Genomic DNA, 18,966 nt, shown 5'->3' with positions numbered 1-18,966 from the left:
TAATAGAAACATAAGAAAAGTAGTTTTGGGATAATGCCAATTTCGAGAAAATGGTAAACATATATTTTAAATGGCATGTACATATCTGTAGAAAGATTGTAGAAGTATTAGTTAAAAAAATTGATGGATAAGATAAAAGCTAGCATTATTACTTTTATAAAATTACTTATTTTAAAGTTTAAATTTTTAATTAGAAATACGTAAGTAACTTATATATCTTATATTTTGAACTTCAGACTTTAATTTTGCATTTTTTTTAGTTTTTTGAGGAAATTTTATTTTTAGGAATAACGTTAATAAAATTTTATAGTTTTATTTAGTTATCAAAATTTTAATATTATATTAAAAAATAACATTAAAAAAATTGAGTATATTTTTTAGTAGAAATACATAAATAATATACATCTGATAATTAATAGAATAACAGTAATATATATTGTTTAATTTATGCAATCAACTTTTTTAAATTAAAATAATTGTGGGAGATTTTTTTTACTTCCTAGTAGGAGTGTTTCTAAAAGTTCAATCCCGTGTCTTTATTTTTATACAGGATCAAAGTACTTACTATTCGTCCAACAACTTATTAGAACCATTAAATTTTATTATTGTTATATATCATACACTATAATGATTTTTTTTTTCTTTTTATATATGAGTGTATCCATATGAAAACATGTTCTATTTTATTTTTATTGCTTTATCTCACTTATTTTTCTTAGTCAGCTTAGAAACAACGCATTCATAGCATTCCACATATTTTTTTTTCTTTTATCCCACAAAAACAAAAAAAAAAAAGGAAAGGGAAAGAAAAGTAAGCACTCATATGATTATGAAAGGTCACATATTGATATTGTAGGTCCTCCAATAGAACAAAAACTCTTTCTAGTTGGTCTCACTCTCACACACTTAATTGATTTGCATGAAATAATGAGTTGTCTACCCTAAAATTTAGGAATTTTCTTCTTTTCTTATTCTTTCTTCAATCTTCTTCTTTTCTTATCATCACATCCTTTTTTCTGTTTACATTTTTCTTTTTCGTGTTTTGATGTGGAAATCAGATTTGGGTCAACGCACCATCAACTCAATTGTCTTTTTCATTTTAACATTTTTTTTCTCTATTTATCATGGTTGAGTTCCTTTTAAATGGTTCCAAGGCAGTTTCTTTATCCTTGGTCAATGATCTCATAATAATTGATGAAAACATTATCTGCTTCCATTCCATTATTCTTATACATAAGCACATAAATACATAAATATTTTCCCTATTTTCTTTTCGGGAGTTTAATTATATTTGACAATAGAACCTTTTTATTAGTTAAAGTAATTCAGTTCTTTAATTTTTAGAGTAAATATTCATTCTAGAGTCTAACTATTTATCCCAAAAACAAAACACTTTAAAAATTGAATATTGACCAATCGGCTCTCAACACATTAGAAAATGGTTATAGTCATATAGTGGTCCTGCGACCGATTGAGAAATAGTGGAGTGGTGACATGTCAAATTCTCGGTTAGGGGCGGCAATATGTACCCTATTTACGGGTATCTAATTCGATCCCATTTAGTCGGGTAGAGTTGTCAATCCGATCCACAGAGAGTAGGATTGGATGCGAATAGGGTTCTCGTGCGGGTCGGGTAGGGTGCGGGTTGAGTCTCAACACTACCCGACCAACTCGCACTTTATATATATGTATATATTATACACTTATATAAAAATATGTTTTAAGTAGATGTTAAATCAAATACCTCTCACTAAATGTAAAATATCCTTAGCCACTAAAAGAAAATCATTAATTGATAATTCAATATTTTTTTTTTACATAAAAATCAGTTATATTTTAAATTATCATCAAATTATATAATAAAATTATATCTTTTTATAACCCGCAGGTAGGGTCGGGTACCCGCGAATTAAGAGCGGGTAGGGTTAGGATTGGAAAATTCTTAACCCGCGAGTAGGGTAGGGTTAAATTTATATAAAAATCTCAACCTGCGTGTAAGGTTAGGGTTGGATCCAAATCCTACCCTACTCTACCCATTGCCACCCCTATTCTTAGCTACGTGGATTTTGTTATTACGAAATTGGGACAAATCAACCCTCCAAAAATACAAAATGTCGTCCTTGTCTCAACCTTCTTTAAATTAAGGTTTGAGTCTTCGTTGTAGTTATGGCTGGGGATTCTATTCTGCAAGTCATGACTGATGAAGATAGTGATTGTTACTTACGAAGCAAAATTAAAACAAAAGCCCAAACACACAACAAGAGTTCGAGTGTGATAATGGATTCGACTGGGAGTTTCGTGAGAGAGGAAAATAGGAGGAAGAAAAAATTTACAGCACCTATTTATAACTGTGGAACATATAACATCTTATTTGAGTCAAGTATTATGGACAATTTAAACAGGCTTTTTTTAGGTACTTCTAATTTAAGATAATTACGATTTGATGTTGAACATGTTTTACCAATGATTGTTTAGGTTAATTTTCTTTTTTATTCTTAGCTAGTAAATGTGTTTTTGAATACCAAAGTTCCTTACAGCAAATTCTTTGCTTAGCTGAACAAATATGTGATATCTTTTCATGCTAAAAATGTTACAAATTATAATGAATTGGTGAACCAAATGAAAAGATTGGAATTAGAGAAGTTAGAATCTCTGAAATTGCAATGACACTATTATTTTTTTTGGCCTTATTTAGTGTGTTGTATGCTTAAAAAATCTGTACTTAGTTTATAAGAAATAGGTTTAGAATATTAAATTAGGATTGTTTGATAAACCTATTTTGTGAAAAAATGTGCAAGTTTATGTGAAATATGTATATTTTCACACATGATAAAAATTACAAATTTATTGAAAATTATAAATATTTATTTTCTTACTGTACCAATATCATCATTTTAAGAATCTTATACTAGTTTAAAAATTTGAAAAAATGCTCAAGAATTATCATAATATATTATTTTTGGTAATTATTTTTAGTTATCAACCTAATTTTATTAGTTTAATAATCTACCAACATATTTTTAGTTTACGTCTTTAAATATTGATGACTAACTGTTGATAAAAAATAATAAAATTCTTTTAGCTTTATAACATTCCTCTAAAAATTTTAAATACACGTAATTGTGTTTAGAAAAAATAAAATTTTTTTGTCATGCTTAAGACCTAATTTGATTTGAGCAGAATTGACATTTTGGTAGAAGTGAGAATAACATGTAGTTTTGACTAAGTTAGGCTTGCAAAGTTGCAATAGCACTAGAGTTGCTTAGATCGAGCCAAAAATTTTTTATTTTTATTTTTCTTTTATGTATTTAACAAAGGCTAGTACACAAAAAGATTATAAAGCCCGAACTGATCATACTTCTAAGTTGTAACCAAAATGATAATCAACAAGAGCACAACTGCACAAGTATCAATTATTAGTCTTCAATTCTAGTACCATATAATATTCTTTTTTTTAATGAATTTTAACAAAATTACCATTAATTTTAGGGTGAATGCTATCCTACACTCTCTAAAGTAACATGTAAGTTACCCTATCTGATGTGTCACATTTTAATTAGGTGTTTATTTTAACTTGAGTTACCTTCTCCACTCTTTCTTCGTCGTTGCGCCTCCCAAGCATCACGTCTCATTGGTGTTTCGTTTTGTCTTCCCAAATCATTCTTTTAGAAAAGGTATTCCAACTCTCTCTAATTGCGTTTACTTCTCCCTACTCCTTCGTCGTCCTCATTACGCCTCTCAAGCATCACGGTCTCATTGGGTATCTTATTTTATCTTCTCTGTCGTCGTTGTGTCTTTTAAGTATCACCGTCTTATTGGTGTTCCATTTTCTTCTTCTGTCAGGGCCGTCATCGTCTTCCAAAATATTATTAACTCTCATAAGATTAGAGTAACTCAGACACCCAATTAAAATATAACATATCAAAGAGAATAATTTACATGTTACTATAGAGAGGGTAGGATATCATTCACCTAATTTTAGATATTCTATTTTATTTTTGGATGTTCTTTTAGTATGTGACTTACAATATTCATTGGACACTAATGTATATGGTTAAAAAAATAAAATCTAAAAAGAAATTAGTTGATATTAATATATAAATAGTTGATTTTTTAACTTTGGACTCATTCTTACATAACATGGGAAAAAGAGTATAATAAATACTTGAACTTAAAGGTACAAAGGCTACAAACAAGACCACATTGTACCGTAGAATGCCACATACATTGATATATGGAAATTATTTTTAAATAGAGTTTCTACTTATTAATTAATGACAAAGAACAAGAAACAAACAATGTCAAAGCAAGAAATAATAATAATAATAGTATGCTATTTTTTAAAATCACGTTTGTGTATATGCAATAATCATACTTGAAGCCAAAGTTTGTGTATGTTGATGTTTAGAAATGCAATAATTGATGACAACTATTGTGCACTGGTTTTCTTTCAAGTCCTTTTGGGTAATGCAATCCACACATGCAAAACACATCAAGAAGTTGACAATGTCCCTAGCTATATCAGAATGACCCAAAATGTATCGTCTTTTGAGGGATATTTAAGGCCTAATATACTCCTTTATTTGTCTATGTGAAACTTCCATTGTGTCTCATAATAAAGAGTGCATGATGTCCTCATCTTTTATTTTATTTTATTTTATTCTTACATAGTCCTTTTTTTTATGAATTTAATATCATCAGTCAACCTACTAAAATCGAAGCATATTATTATTACAAAGTTTAATACAAATTTATATAAATACTTATAAATTACCTACAAATGAGCTCTTAATACAAAAGTAGAAAAAGACTCGTATTTATATTCAATCATGCTTAAGTATACATAGAAAAATCAACTATTAGGCCACTACTTATAGAAATATGTATTTAGTATTTTATAATTTTTTATTATAAACTTTAAACAAATTTGATTTTTTTTAATGGGGACAAATTTGATTATTATACTATAATAAATTTAATTATTCTATAATTGTTTATTTAGTTAAAAAAATATGTATAGATATATTCAAATAATAATAGCTAAACGTTTTTTTTTTATTTGCATTCTAAGTTTTATTTGCTATTGTGATATACTTTTGAAGTCAAATTAAATATGGTGAGGCAGTTTGTCATAAACATCTATTCGCATTGAATTTAGGGACATAGGAAAAAAACATGGTTCAGGCTTTATTATATAATTCGAATTAATTAGATTCGAATTATGCTAACAAGTAATTCGAATTGATATGATTCGAATTACTAGGAAGGCAACAAACTAATGAAGTTCGAAACAACTCGTTTCGAATTATATCAACCTAATTCGAATTTAATTAATTCGAATTACTAGGAGAAGTGCACAATAGAGAGGTTCGAATCTAGTTGATTCGAATTAGGTGAAAATTGAGTTGCATAGTAATTCGAATCAACTTGATTCGAATTACAAGGGATTCGGCTATAAAAGGAGTTCGAGCCAAGTTCATTCGAATCACTTTCTCATTCTCCAACTCCACCAAATCCCAGAGAAGAAGACCAACGTTCAGTACGAGTGCGACCAGAGCGGCTGTTTCTGTCGATGGGGGACGATCCGGGAAGGCTTTATCATTTGGATGGAGTAGCTCATATCGCCGGTGTGATCAACGACGAGGTTAGTGGTTTATGAAAGCGGTTTATGATAACGGTATTTGTTAATGGTTTTTTATAGTGGTTTATGTTCCTGTTAGTGGTTTAGGATAGTGGTTTAGGAAAGTAGTGTAGGCTAGTGGTTTTTGTTAATGGTTTTTTATAGCGGTTTATTTAAGTGTTAGCGGTGTAAGCAAGTGGTTTAGGCCAGTAGTTTTTTTTAGTGGTATTTGAAATTGTTTTTTGTAAGCGGTTTGTGTTAATGGTTTTGGATAGTGGTTTTAGTGATGGTTAGCGGTTTGGGGTCGTGGTTTAGGTTGGTGGTGTAGGAAAGTGGTTTTTGTTAATGGTTTTTTTTAGCGGTTTATTTTATTGTTAGCTGTTTAAGCAAGCGGTTTAGGCCAGTGGTTTTTGTTAGCGATTTTTGTACTCGGTTTTTGTTAACGATTTTGGATAGTGGATTCAGTGATGGTTTAGCGGTTAACAGTAGTGGTTTATGATAAATGTGAAAATGCATATGTTTTTGTTAATGGTATTGGCACGTGGTTTGAGTGAGCGGTTTGTGTATGAAATGTCGGTCGTTTGTCTCATATATCTTTTACCCATCATGATTTATTTTCTGGTTCCTTATAAAATATATCGCTTATGTTAGTGGTTTGTGCATCTGTTCTAATTATGCGGTTTATGTACTGGCCAGCCTCGTCGTTGCATATCCAGCGTTAGGAGGCAGCAGGGGATGCGTCTTGATGAGAGGTATGTTTCGTACTTGCAGATGGCCGGACTTTACCATCTTGTGAGACTGAACGACAGATGGTTCCGACTAGACGAGCCCCTAGTCAGCGCATTCGTCGAGAGGTGGCGGCCTGAGACGCACACCTTCCACATGCCGTTCGGAGAGTGCACTATCACGCTTCAGGACGTCGCATACCAGCTGGGGTTGCCAGTCGACGAAGATTACGTTAGTGGTTGCCTTACCGACTTCCACCTTTACATTGAGGGTGGGAGACCTGCTTGGCAGTGGTTCCATGAGTTGCTCGGTGTTTTACCTCCCGAGAACCAGGTGCAGAAATTCGCAGTCAACTGCACCTGGTTTCAGGAGACATTTGCAGAGTGTCCAGACGGGGCAGATGAGGAGACAGTTAGGCGCTTTGCCCGGACCTATATCATGATGTTATTGGGTATGCAGCTGTTTGCCGACAAGTCCGACAATCGTATACACATCAGATGGCTATCTTATGTTGCTCGGCTTGAGGAGATGGGTCGCTACAGTTGGGCGTCGGCGGCACTAGCATGGCTGTACAGGTGCATGTGCCGAGTCGCCAACAGACATGTGGTGAAGTTAGCTGGCCCGTTACAGTTATTACAGTCTTGGATCTTCTGGAGGTTTCCCACTCTTAGACCATCTGGGTATGATGAGATCAGCTGGCCCCTTGCCTCGAGGTACCGTTATTGTTTTGTACTATATATTCTTCTTGTTTTTATTTTCAATTATGCAACCAATTCTTCTGTTTTCTTGTACGCATATGGTCTGGTTACAATCCTGGGATTAGCAACAAGGGACCTCGGGTACAGATGGCTCGCATGAAGATCGACTTGTTACAGCCTCGGCAGGTAACTACGCAGAACATTTGTGTATCTAAAGTCATTGTTTCAGTTTATAGCTCTTAACTAAGTGTACAAACGATTTTATTTTGATTTTTTCAGTTCATATGGATGCCCTATAGCGCACTCGACGTCATCCAGGTTGTCCATCCTGAGGTCTTGGAGCCTCGGCATACGATGTTATGGCGATGCAGGACGTCCCTGATTTATTTTACGGTTGTCGAGTGGCATCAGGTTGATAGAGTTTTACCTCAATTTGGCAGCGTTCAGCCCATACCGTCTCCCGCCCTGAACATCGACTTCCTGATGTCGAAGGACGGGAGAGGAGGTGACCGTTGGTTCCCGGCACAGTACCCTGAGTGGCATCTTCACTGGCAGGAGCGTGCTGATCACATTCTACAGTTTGACATCGTGCCCGACCCCGGACCGTCACATGAGTTCTTGACATGGTGGTATCAGCACGGAAAGAGGTTTTTGTCGCCGGAGATGTTATTGGGGGATCCGAGAGGTGTTCCTATTCCAGATGAGGCGACGCAGAGGGTGCAGGCCGACTTCCAGATATGGACCGGGTCGAGGATGTCCCTGACAGACGTCGTGTTGAGCGGAGAGCACGAGTTGGGACACGTCGTAGCCAGCGTGAGTGGAACTGGGTGGATCGGGCTATGGATGACGTCGACGACCCAGTTAGGGGTGGGGGGAGAGTTCGTGGTCGTGGAGGCAGGAGGAGGGTGGGTGCTGCTAGAGAGGGTGGCCAGATGCCTGGGGTAGGTGATGTTGCGGGGGTTGACAGGGCCCATCATGGCGGGCATGATGGTGGGCCGCGTGGATCTGGTATGGGAGATCCCACGAGTGATGAGCGGATAATTTGTATACTTTTTGGCATTGTTTTTAGTATGTTTTTGATATCTTTTAGTTAGATTTTAGTACATTTTTATTAGTTTTTATTTAAAATTCACTTTTCTGGACTTTACTATGAGTTTGTGTGTTTTTCTGTGATTTCAGGTATTTTCTGGCTGAAATTGAGGGACCTGAGCAAAAATCTGATTCAGAGACCAAAAAGGACTGCAGATGCTGTTGGATTCTGACCTCCCTGCACTCGAAGTGGATTTTCTGGAGCTACAGAAGCCCAATTGGCGCGCTCTCAACGGCGTTGGAAAGTAGACATCCAGGGCTTTCCAGCAATATATAATAGTCCATACTTTGTCCAAGATTTGATGGCCCAAACCCGCAAAGCAATCCGGCCTCAGGAATTCCAGCGTTAAACGCCGGAACAGGAATAAAAGTTGGAGTTAAACGCCCAAACTGGCATGGGAGCTGGCGTTTAACTCCAGAAAAGGTCTCTACACGAATTTCCTTGATTGCTCAGCCCAAGCACACACCAAGTGGGCCCGGAAGTGGATTTTTATGTCATTTACTCATCTATGTACTAGTTTTCTATAAGTAGGACCTTTTACTATTGTATTAAGGAGCTTTTATCGAGATTTTGGTAGCTATCAAGACTTTTATGCTATCTTAGATCTTTGGGAGGCTGGCCATTCGGCCATGCCTAGACCCTGTTCTTATGTATTTTCAACGGTGGAGTTTCTACACACCATAGATTAAGGGTGTGGAGCTCTGCTGTACCTCGAGTATTAATGCAATTACTATTGTTCTTCCATTCAATTCCGCTTATTCTTTTACCAAGATATCACTTGTTCTTCACCTATGAACAAGGTGACTGACAACCATTCTTGTTCTACAAGCATTCGAGGCTTAGTGAATATCTCTTGGATTCTTCGGAGTCTTCGTGGTATAGGCAGGACCTGATGGCAGCATTCAAGAGAATCCGGAAGGTCTAACCTTGTCTGTGGTGTTCTGAGTAGGATTCAATGACTGAATGACTGTGATGTGCTTCAAACCTGTAACCTACTGGGCGTTAGTGACAGACGCAAAAGAGTTATTCTATTCCGGTAGGGGAGGGAACCAAACCGGTGATTGGCGGCACTGTGACAGAGTGCTTTGCATTAGCTTTCACTGCGCGGATGGGAGGTAGCTGCTGACAACAGTGAGACCCTACACGAGCTTGCCATGGAAAGGAGTAAGAAGGATTGGATGAAGGCTGTAGGAAAGCAGAGAGACGGAAGGGAAGGCATCTTCATACACTTGTCTGAAGCTCATACACCAATGATATACATAAGTATCACTATCTTTATCTTCTATGTTATTTTCGTTCATCACCATATATATCTGAGTTTGCCTGACTAAGATTTACAAGATGACCATAGCTTGCTTCAATACTAACAATCTCCGTGGGATCGACCCTTACTCACGTAAGGTTTTATTACTTGGACGACCCAGTACACTTGCTGGTTAGTTGTGCGAAGTTGTGTAATGCCATGGTATTGAGCGCACCAAGTTTTTGGAGCCATTACCAGGGATTATGAGAGTTGTGAAAAAGTATAGTTCACAATTTCGCCGGCCAAGTTTTTGGCGCCGTTGCCGGGGATTGTTCATGTTTTGAGCAAGCTTTTGGTAACATCAGAGCCAAGATCCGGCAACAACATCAAATTTTTGGTGTTATTGCCCGGGATTGTTTAGGCTGGACAACTGACGGTTCATCTTGTTGCTTAGATTAGGTATTTTTTTCGAAATTCTTGAAGGTGAATTCTAGAGTTTCATGATGATTTGTTGAAATCTGGCTGGCTGAGAAGCCATGTCTAATCTGATTGGACCGAGGTTTCAACTTATCACCACAAGAGCTTGTTGATTTCGTATCAATCTTGCTGTTGGAGCAGTGATTTGCTAAGGCTTGGCTGACCTTGGTCATGTCTAGTGTTTTGGACCGAAGCTTTCTTTGAAAGCTTGGCTGGCTGTGAAGCCATGTCTAATTCCTGGACCGGAGCCTTAGACTAGCATTGCACTGATTCCTGGAATTCTCATTAAGAATTTTGATACTTTTTTTTCACTTAATTTTCGAAAAATACAAAAAAATTTGCAAAACCATAAAATCCCAAAAATATTTCTTGTTTGAGTCTAGAGTCTCATCTTAAGTTTAGTGTCAAATGCATGTTTTTGTTATATTTTTCGAATCTATGCATATATTTCTTTGTTTTGATCTTTGAATTCTATTGACTTGAAGTATTTTGTGTGTCTCATATGCATTTTCATGTTGTTAGTGTCAGTAGTACACAAACTGCTAAGTTTGGTGTCTTGCATGCATTGTTAATTGATTCCTTTTGCATTTTGATTATCAAAAATCCAAAAATATTTTTAATTTGTGTCCTTTCAAGTCAATGATACAAAGAATTGAAGATTCAAAACATGCTGCAGAGGAATTATACAGAAAAAGCTGAGCATTCAAAAATGCCCAGTGAAGAAGGCAGACTGGCGTTTAAACGCCAGCCAGGGTACCTGGTTGGGCGTTTAACGCCCAAAAAGGGTGCATTTTGGGCGTTAAACGCCAGAATGTATACCATTCTGGGCGTTTAACGCCAGGATGGTGCAGGGGGAAGATTTTGTTTTCAAAATCAAATTTTTCTTAGTTTTTCAAAAACAAATCTTTTTCAAATCAAATCTTTTCAATCAAATGTTTTCAAAATCAATTTCTTTCCTTTTTAAAAGATACTTACTAACAATTAATGATTTGATTGAACATCACAAGATTGTTACCTTTTCTGTTGAGAAAGGTTTGAATGTTTCAAATCATATCTTTTCTTGTTAGGCAAGTCATTCATTTTTAAAATCATATCTTTTCAAATAGTTTTCAAATCATATCTTTTAAAAATGTTTTCAAATCATATCTTCTCAATCACATTTTTTATTAAATCTTTTTAACCACATCTTTTTCAAAACAGTTTTCAATCAAATCTTTTTAATTTCTAATTTCAAAATCTTTTTCAAAAATCACTTGGTTTCCTTTCCACTTTGATTTTCGAAAATCAATTGATGTTTTTCAAAAATGTTTTCAAAGTATTTTAATTAATTTTCGAAAATCTTCTTCCCTCCTTCTCACATCCTTCTAATTATGGAGTGCCACTCCTTCTCAATGCACAATTCGAACCTTATCTAACTAAAGTTCGAATTTATCTTCTCCTTCTTCTTTCTATTTCTCTTTTCCTCTGACACTTAAAGGAATCTCTATACTGTGACATAGAGGATTCCACATTTTCTTGTTCCCTTCTCTTTCATATGAGCAGGAACAAGGACAAAGGCATTCTTGTTGAAGCTGATCCTGAACCTGAAAGGACTTTGAAGAGAAAGCTAAGAGAAGCCAAAGCACAACTCTCTTTAGAGGACCTGACCGAATTCTTCAAGGAAGAAAACATGGCAGCAGAAAACAACAACAATGCAAACAATGCAAGGAAGGTGCTGGGTGACTTTACTGCACCTACTCCTGATTTTTATGGGAGAAGCATCTCTATCCCTGCCATTGGAGCAAACAACTTTGAGCTTAAGCCTCAATTAGTTTCTCTAATGCAACAGAATTGCAAGTTCCATGGACTTCCAATGGAAGATCCTCATCAGTTTTTAGCTGAATTCTTGCAAATCTGTGATACAGTCAAGACTAATGGGGTTAACCCTGAGGTCTATAGACTGATGCTATTCCCTTTTGCTGTAAGAGACAGAGCTAGAATATGGTTGGACTCTCAACCTAAAGAAAGCCTGGACTCATGGGAAAAGCTAGTCAATGCCTTCTTGGCAAAATTCTTTCCACCACAAAGATGGAGCAAGCTTAGAGTGGAAGTCCAAACCTTTAGACAAAAGGATGGAGAATCCCTCTATGAAGCTTGGGAAAGATACAAACAATTGATCAGAAAATGTCCTTCTGACATGCTTTCTGAATGGAGCATCATAGGTATTTTCTATGATGGTCTCTCTGAACTATCTAAGATGTCCTTGGATAGCTCTGCAGGAGGATCTCTTCATCTGAAGAAGACGCCTGCGGAAGCTCAAGAGCTGATTGAAATGGTTGCAAATAACCAATTCATGTACACTTCTGAAAGGAATCCTGTGAACAATGGGACTAATCAGAAGAAAGGAGTTCTTGAGATTGATGCTCTGAATGCCATACTGGCTCAGAATAAGATATTGACTCAACAAGTCAATTTGATTTCTCAAAGTCTGTCTGGAATGCAAAATGCACCAAACAGTACTGAGGATGCTTCATCTAAGGAAGAAGCTTATGATCCTGAGAACCCTTCCATGGAAGAGGTGAATTACCTAGGAGAACCCTATGGAAACACCTATAATTCTTCATGGAGAAATCACCCAAATCTCTCATGGAAGAATCAAGAGAGACCTCAACAAGGTTTCAATAACAATAATGGTGGAAGAAACAGGTTTAGCAATGGCAAGCCTTTTCCATCATCTTCTCAGCAACAGACAGAGAGTTCTAAGCAGAATACTTCTGACTTGGCAACAATGGTCTCTGATCTAATAAAGACCACTCAAAGTTTCATGAATGAAACAAGGTCCTCCATCAGAAATTTGGAAGGACAAGTGGGTCAGCTGAGCAAGAAAGTTACTGAACTCCCTCCTAGCACTCTCCCAAGTAATACAGAAGAAAATCCAAAAGGAGAGTGCAAAGCCATAGACATGGCCGAATTCTGGGAGGAAGGAGAGGCAGTGAACGCCACTGAGGAAGACCTCAATGGGCGTGCACTGGCCTCCAGTGAGTTCCCCAATGAGGAACCATGGGAATCTGAGGCTCAAAATGAGACCATAGAGATTCCATTGGACTTACTTCTGCCATTCATGAGCTCTGATGAGTATTCTTCCTCAGAAGAGGATGAGTATGTCACTGAAGAGCAAGTTGCTAAATACCTTGGAGCAATCATGAAACTAAATGACAAGTTATTTGGAAATGAGACTTGGGAGGATGAACCTCCCTTGCTCACCAAAGAACTGGATGACTTGTCTAGGCAGAAACTGCCTCAAAAGAGGCAGGATCCTGGGAAGTTTTCTATACCTTGTACCATAGGCACCATGACCTTCAAGAAGGCCTTGTGTGACTTAGGGTCAAGTGTAAACCTCATGCCCCTCTCTGTAAAGGAGAAATTAGGGATCCTTGAGGTGCAAGCTGCAAGAATCTCATTAGAGATGGCAGACAATTCAAGAAAACAAGCTCATAGACTTATAGAGAATGTTTTGGTGAAGATTGAAGACCATTACATTCCTACTGATTTCATAGTCCTAGAGACTGGGAAGTGCATGGATGAATCCATCATCCTTGGCAGACCATTCCTAGCCACAGCAAAGGCTGTGATTGATGTTGATAGAGGAGAGTTGATCATTCAAGTGAATGAAGAATCCATGGTGTTTAAGGCCCAAGGATATCCCTCTATCATCATGGAGAAGAAGCATGAAGAGCTTCTCTCAAAACAGAGCCAAACAGAGCCCCCACAGTCAAACTCTAAGTTTGGTGTTGGGAGGCCACAACCAAACTCTAAGTTTGGTGTTGAAACCCCACATTCAAACTCTAAGTTTGGTGTTGGGAGGTTTCAACACGGTTCTGAGTGTTTCTGAGGCTCCATGGGAGTCCTCTGTCAAGCTAATGACACTAAAGAAGCGCTTGTTGGGAGGCAACCCAATGTTTTATAGTTAACTATTTTCTTTTGTTATTTTATCTTTTTTGTAGGTTGATGATCATAAGAAGTCACAAAATCCATTGAAAAAGCAAAAACAGAATGAAAAACAGGAAGAAAAACAGCACACCCTGGAGGAAGAAGCTGCTGGCGTTTAAACGCCAGTAAGCCTAGCAGTTGGGCGTTTAACGCCCAGTCTGGCACCTTTCTGGGCGTTTAACGCCAGAAAAGGGCACCAGACTGGCGTTAAACGCCAGTAAAGGGCAACAACCTGGCGTTAAACGCCAGGAATGGGCACTAGCCCGGCGTTTAACGCCAGAAATGGCTCAAAACGTGATTTTGAGCAACTTTTGGTGCAGGGATGACTTTTCCTTGACACTACAGGATCTGTGGACCCCACAGGACCCTACCATCACTCTCTCTCTTCTTCCCCCATTCACCAATCACCTCAACACTTTTTCCCCAAAAACCCCTCACCTATCAAATCCCATCTTTCTCTTCACCACTCACATCCATCCTTCATAAAACCCCACCAACCTCACCCTTCAAATTCAAACCACTTTCCCTCCCAAACCCACCCTCAAATGGCCGAACCTTTTACACCCCTCTCTCCTATAAATACCCTTCTTCCACTCTTCATTTTCACACAACCTAAACACCCTTTCTTCTCCCTCTTTGGCCGTATACACCACCATCTCCCTCTTCTTCATTTCTTCTTCTTCTACTCTCTTCTTTCTTCTTTTGCTCGAGGACGAGCAAACATTTTAAGTTTGGTGTGGTAAAAGCGTTGCTTTTTCATAACCATTATGGCACCAAAGGCCGGAGAAACCTCTAAAAAGAGGAAAGGGAAAGCAAAAGCTTCCACCTCCGAGTCATGGGAGATGGATAGATTCCTCTCAAAGGTGCATCAAGACCACTTCTATGAAGTTGTGGCCTTGAAGAAGGTGATCCCCGAGGTCCCCTTTTCACTCAAAAAGGGTGAATATCCGGAGATCCGCCATGAGATCCGAAGAAGAGGTTGGGAAGTACTTACCAACCCCATTCAACAAGTCGGAATCTTGATGGTTCAAGAGTTCTATGCCAATGCATGGATCACAAAGAACCATGACCAAAGTGTGAACCCGAATCCAAAGAATTATCTTACTATGGTTCGGGGGAAATACTTGGATTTTAGTCCGGAGAGTGTGAGGGTGGCGTTCAACTTGCCTATGATGCAAGGAGATGAGCATCCTTTCACTAGAAGGGTCAACTTTGATCAAAGGTTGGACCAAGTCCTCACAGTCATATGTGAAGAGGGCGCACAATGGAGGCAAGACTCAAGAGGAAAGCCGGTTCAATTGAGAAGGCATGACCTCAAACCCGTGGCTAGAGGATGGTTAGAGTTCATACAACGCTCAATCATTCCCACTAGCAACCGGTCCGAAGTTACCATAGACCGGGCCATCATGATCCATAGCATCATGATTGAAGAAGAAATAGAAGTTCATGAGTTGGAGTTGACATAGAAGGAGATATCCCCATTGATGAGGACAAGCCCATCACCAAGAAAAGGATGGAATACACAAGAGACCCCTCTCATCAAGAAATCCCTGAGATTCCTCAAGGGATGAACTTTCCTCCACAAAACTATTGGGAGCAACTAAACACCTCCCTAGGAGAATTAAGTTCCAACATGGGACAACTAAGGGTGGAGCATCAAGAACACTCCATTCTCCTCCATGAAATTAGAGAAGATCAAAGAATCATGAGGGAGGAGCAACAAAGACAAGGAAGAGACATTGAGGAGCTCAAGCACTCCATAGGACCTTCAAAAGCAAGGAAGAGCCGCCATCACTAAGGTGGACCCATTCCTTGATTTCCTTGTTCTTTATTCCTTTGATTTTCGAATTTTATGCTTTATGTTATCCATGTTTGTGTCTTATGATCATTAGTGTCTTAGTGTCTATGCCTTAAAGTTATGAATGTCCTATGAATCCATCACCTTTCTTGAATAAAAATGTGCTTAATTGAAAAAGGAAGAATTGCATGAATTTTGAATTTTATAATAGTTTAATTATTTTGATGTGGTGGCAATATTTTTGTTCTCTGAATGTATGTGTAAACAGTGCATATATATCTTGAATTTGTGGTTCATGAATGTTGGCTCTTGAAAGAATGATGAAAAAGGAGACATGTTACTGAGGATCTGAAAAATCAATAAAAAGATTCTTGAAGCAAGAAAAAGCTATTCAAAAAAAAAAAAAAAAAAAAAAATTCGAAAAAAAAAAAAAAAAAAAAGAAAAGAAATAAAGTTGTGATCCAAGGCAAATAAGAGTGTGCTTAAGAACCCTGGACACCTCTAATTGGGGACTTTAGCAAAGCTGAGTCACAATCTGAAAAGGTTCACCCAATTATGTGTCTGTGGCATGTATGTATCCGGTGGTAATACTGGAAGACAGAGTGCTTTGGGCCACAGCCAAGACTCAATAAATAGCTATGTTCAAGAATCATCATACTTTACTAGGAGAATCATTAACACTATCTGGACTCTGAGTTCCTAAAGAAGCCAACCATTCTGAATTTCAAGGGATAGATTGAGATGCCAAAACTGTTCAGAGACAGAAGGTTAAAAGCCCCGCTCATCTAGTTAATACTGATCTTCACAGATGTTTTTGGAATTCATTGCATATTCTCTTCTTTTGATCTTATTTGATTTTCAGTTGCTTGAGGACAAGCAACAATTTAAGTTTGGTGTTGTGATGAGCGGATAATTTGTATACTTTTTGGCATTGTTTTTAGTATGTTTTTGATATCTTTTAGTTAGATTTTAGTACATTTTTATTAGTTTTTATTTAAAATTCACTTTTCTGGACTTTACTATGAGTTTGTGTGTTTTTCTGTGATTTCAGGTATTTTCTGGCTGAAATTGAGGGACCTGAGCAAAAATCTGATTCAGAGACCAAAAAGGACTGCAGATGCTGTTGGATTCTGACCTCCCTGCACTCGAAGTGGATTTTCTGGAGCTACAGAAGCCCAATTGGCGCGCTCTCAACGGCGTTGGAAAGTAGACATCCAGGGCTTTCCAGCAATATATAATAGTCCATACTTTGTCCAAGATTTGATGGCCCAAACCCGCAAAGCAATCCGGCCTCAGGAATTCCAGCGTTAAACGCCGGAACAGGAATAAAAGTTGGAGTTAAACGCCCAAACTGGCATGGGAGCTGGCGTTTAACTCCAGAAAAGGTCTCTACACGAATTTCCTTGATTGCTCAGCCCAAGCACACACCAAGTGGGCCCGAAAGTGGATTTTTATGTCATTTACTCATCTATGTACTAGTTTTCTATAAGTAGGACCTTTTACTATTGTATTAAGGAGCTTTTATCGAGATTTTGGTAGCTATCAAGACTTTTATGCTATCTTAGATCTTTGGGAGGCTGGCCATTCGGCCATGCCTAGACCCTGTTCTTATGTATTTTCAACGGTGGAGTTTCTACACACCATAGATTAAGGGTGTGGAGCTCTGCTGTACCTCGAGTATTAATGCAATTACTATTGTTCTTCCATTCAATTCCGCTTATTCTTTTACCAAGATATCACTTGTTCTTCACCTATGAACAAGGTGACTGACAACCATTCTTGTTCTACAAGCATTCGAGGCTTAGTGAATATCTCTTGGATTCTTCGGAGTCTTCGTGGTATAGGCAGGACCTGATGGCAGCATTCAAGAGAATCCGGAAGGTCTAACCTTGTCTGTGGTGTTCTGAGTAGGATTCAATGACTGAATGACTGTGATGTGCTTCAAACCTGTAACCTACTGGGCGTTAGTGACAGACGCAAAAGAGTTATTCTATTCCGGTAGGGGAGGGAACCAAACCGGTGATTGGCGGCACTGTGACAGAGTGCTTTGCATTAGCTTTCACTGCGCGGATGGGAGGTAGCTGCTGACAACAGTGAGACCCTACACGAGCTTGCCATGGAAAGGAGTAAGAAGGATTGGATGAAGGCTGTAGGAAAGCAGAGAGACGGAAGGGAAGGCATCTTCATACACTTGTCTGAAGCTCATACACCAATGATATACATAAGTATCACTATCTTTATCTTCTATGTTATTTTCGTTCATCACCATATATATCTGAGTTTGCCTGACTAAGATTTACAAGATGACCATAGCTTGCTTCAATACTAACAATCTCCGTGGGATCGACCCTTACTCACGTAAGGTTTTATTACTTGGACGACCCAGTACACTTGCTGGTTAGTTGTGCGAAGTTGTGTAATGCCATGGTATTGAGCGCACCAAGTTTTTGGAGCCATTACCAGGGATTATGAGAGTTGTGAAAAAGTATAGTTCACAATTTCGCCGGCCAACGAGTCACGCTGATGCTGGGCTTGGTGGTGGAGGTCTTGGAGATTATTTCGTAGGTGTTCCCGGTGATGATCATACCCTTCAGGAGAGCACTCCATGGGTGAGTCCTGGCTCGATGTTTGGAGACTTCCTTGCTAGTGATGGCGTTGTGGCCGAGTTCGGTGGGCCGCATTTCCTTGATGATATCCGGACCATCATGCAGGAGGATGAGGCTGCAGCAGGACGGGTTCACACAACAGGGGCACAGGCACCGCTGGATGTAGATCTAAACGAGCCTGCCACGGTAGCTGTTGCGCATCCTTTTGCCATGGGTGGGACCCCAGCATCGGCACAGACTGTTGGGTCACATTCAGTTGCCGGCCCGTCATCATCCAGACCCGTGCATGTTGCGTCTATGACCCCGAGAGAGCCAGCCCCGGATGACAGCGACGACTCGATTGAGGATGAGGAGCCACTTATACGTAGGGGTTACCGCACACGAGTCCCACGCCGTTGCGGCACTGGATCGCACCTATTTAGATGATATATGGCTAGTGGTGTATGTCATGTTGTTATATGTATATTGTGTACCTTATTGTTGGTTATCATTGTTATAGTATGTACTTTGTTGTTTATGTTATTCGATGTTATGTTATGTATTTTGATGTTTTGTTATGTCATTTACTTTGATGTATTCTAATTTTATGTTATGAAATATAGTTTGATGTTATGTTATTCATTATCAGTCATCCCATGATACAATGTTGGTTGTTTTGGATATTAATTGCAATCATTTAAAAGAAATTCAACAGAAATATTTGGTACGATTAACAGGTTTAATTACTCATTGGAAACAT

The 18,966-nt window shown here is 38.3% G+C and overlaps 1 non-coding gene across 1 annotated transcript; it reads right to left on the bottom strand.

Annotated features, from left to right (window-relative positions):
- Positions 1-11,928: 11,928 nt before the first annotated feature.
- On the bottom strand, positions 11,929-12,036 carry LOC130964806 (small nucleolar RNA R71). The gene has a single exon (XR_009080879.1). It is a non-coding gene; the product is annotated as a small nucleolar RNA R71 (small nucleolar RNA).
- Positions 12,037-18,966: the final 6,930 nt, after the last annotated feature.

The sequence above is a fragment of the Arachis stenosperma genome, chromosome 2 (genome assembly GCF_014773155.1).
Source record: "Arachis stenosperma cultivar V10309 chromosome 2, arast.V10309.gnm1.PFL2, whole genome shotgun sequence".
Taxonomy (NCBI): domain Eukaryota; kingdom Viridiplantae; phylum Streptophyta; class Magnoliopsida; order Fabales; family Fabaceae; genus Arachis; species Arachis stenosperma.
This window is presented reverse-complemented; position numbering and strand designations above follow the sequence as displayed.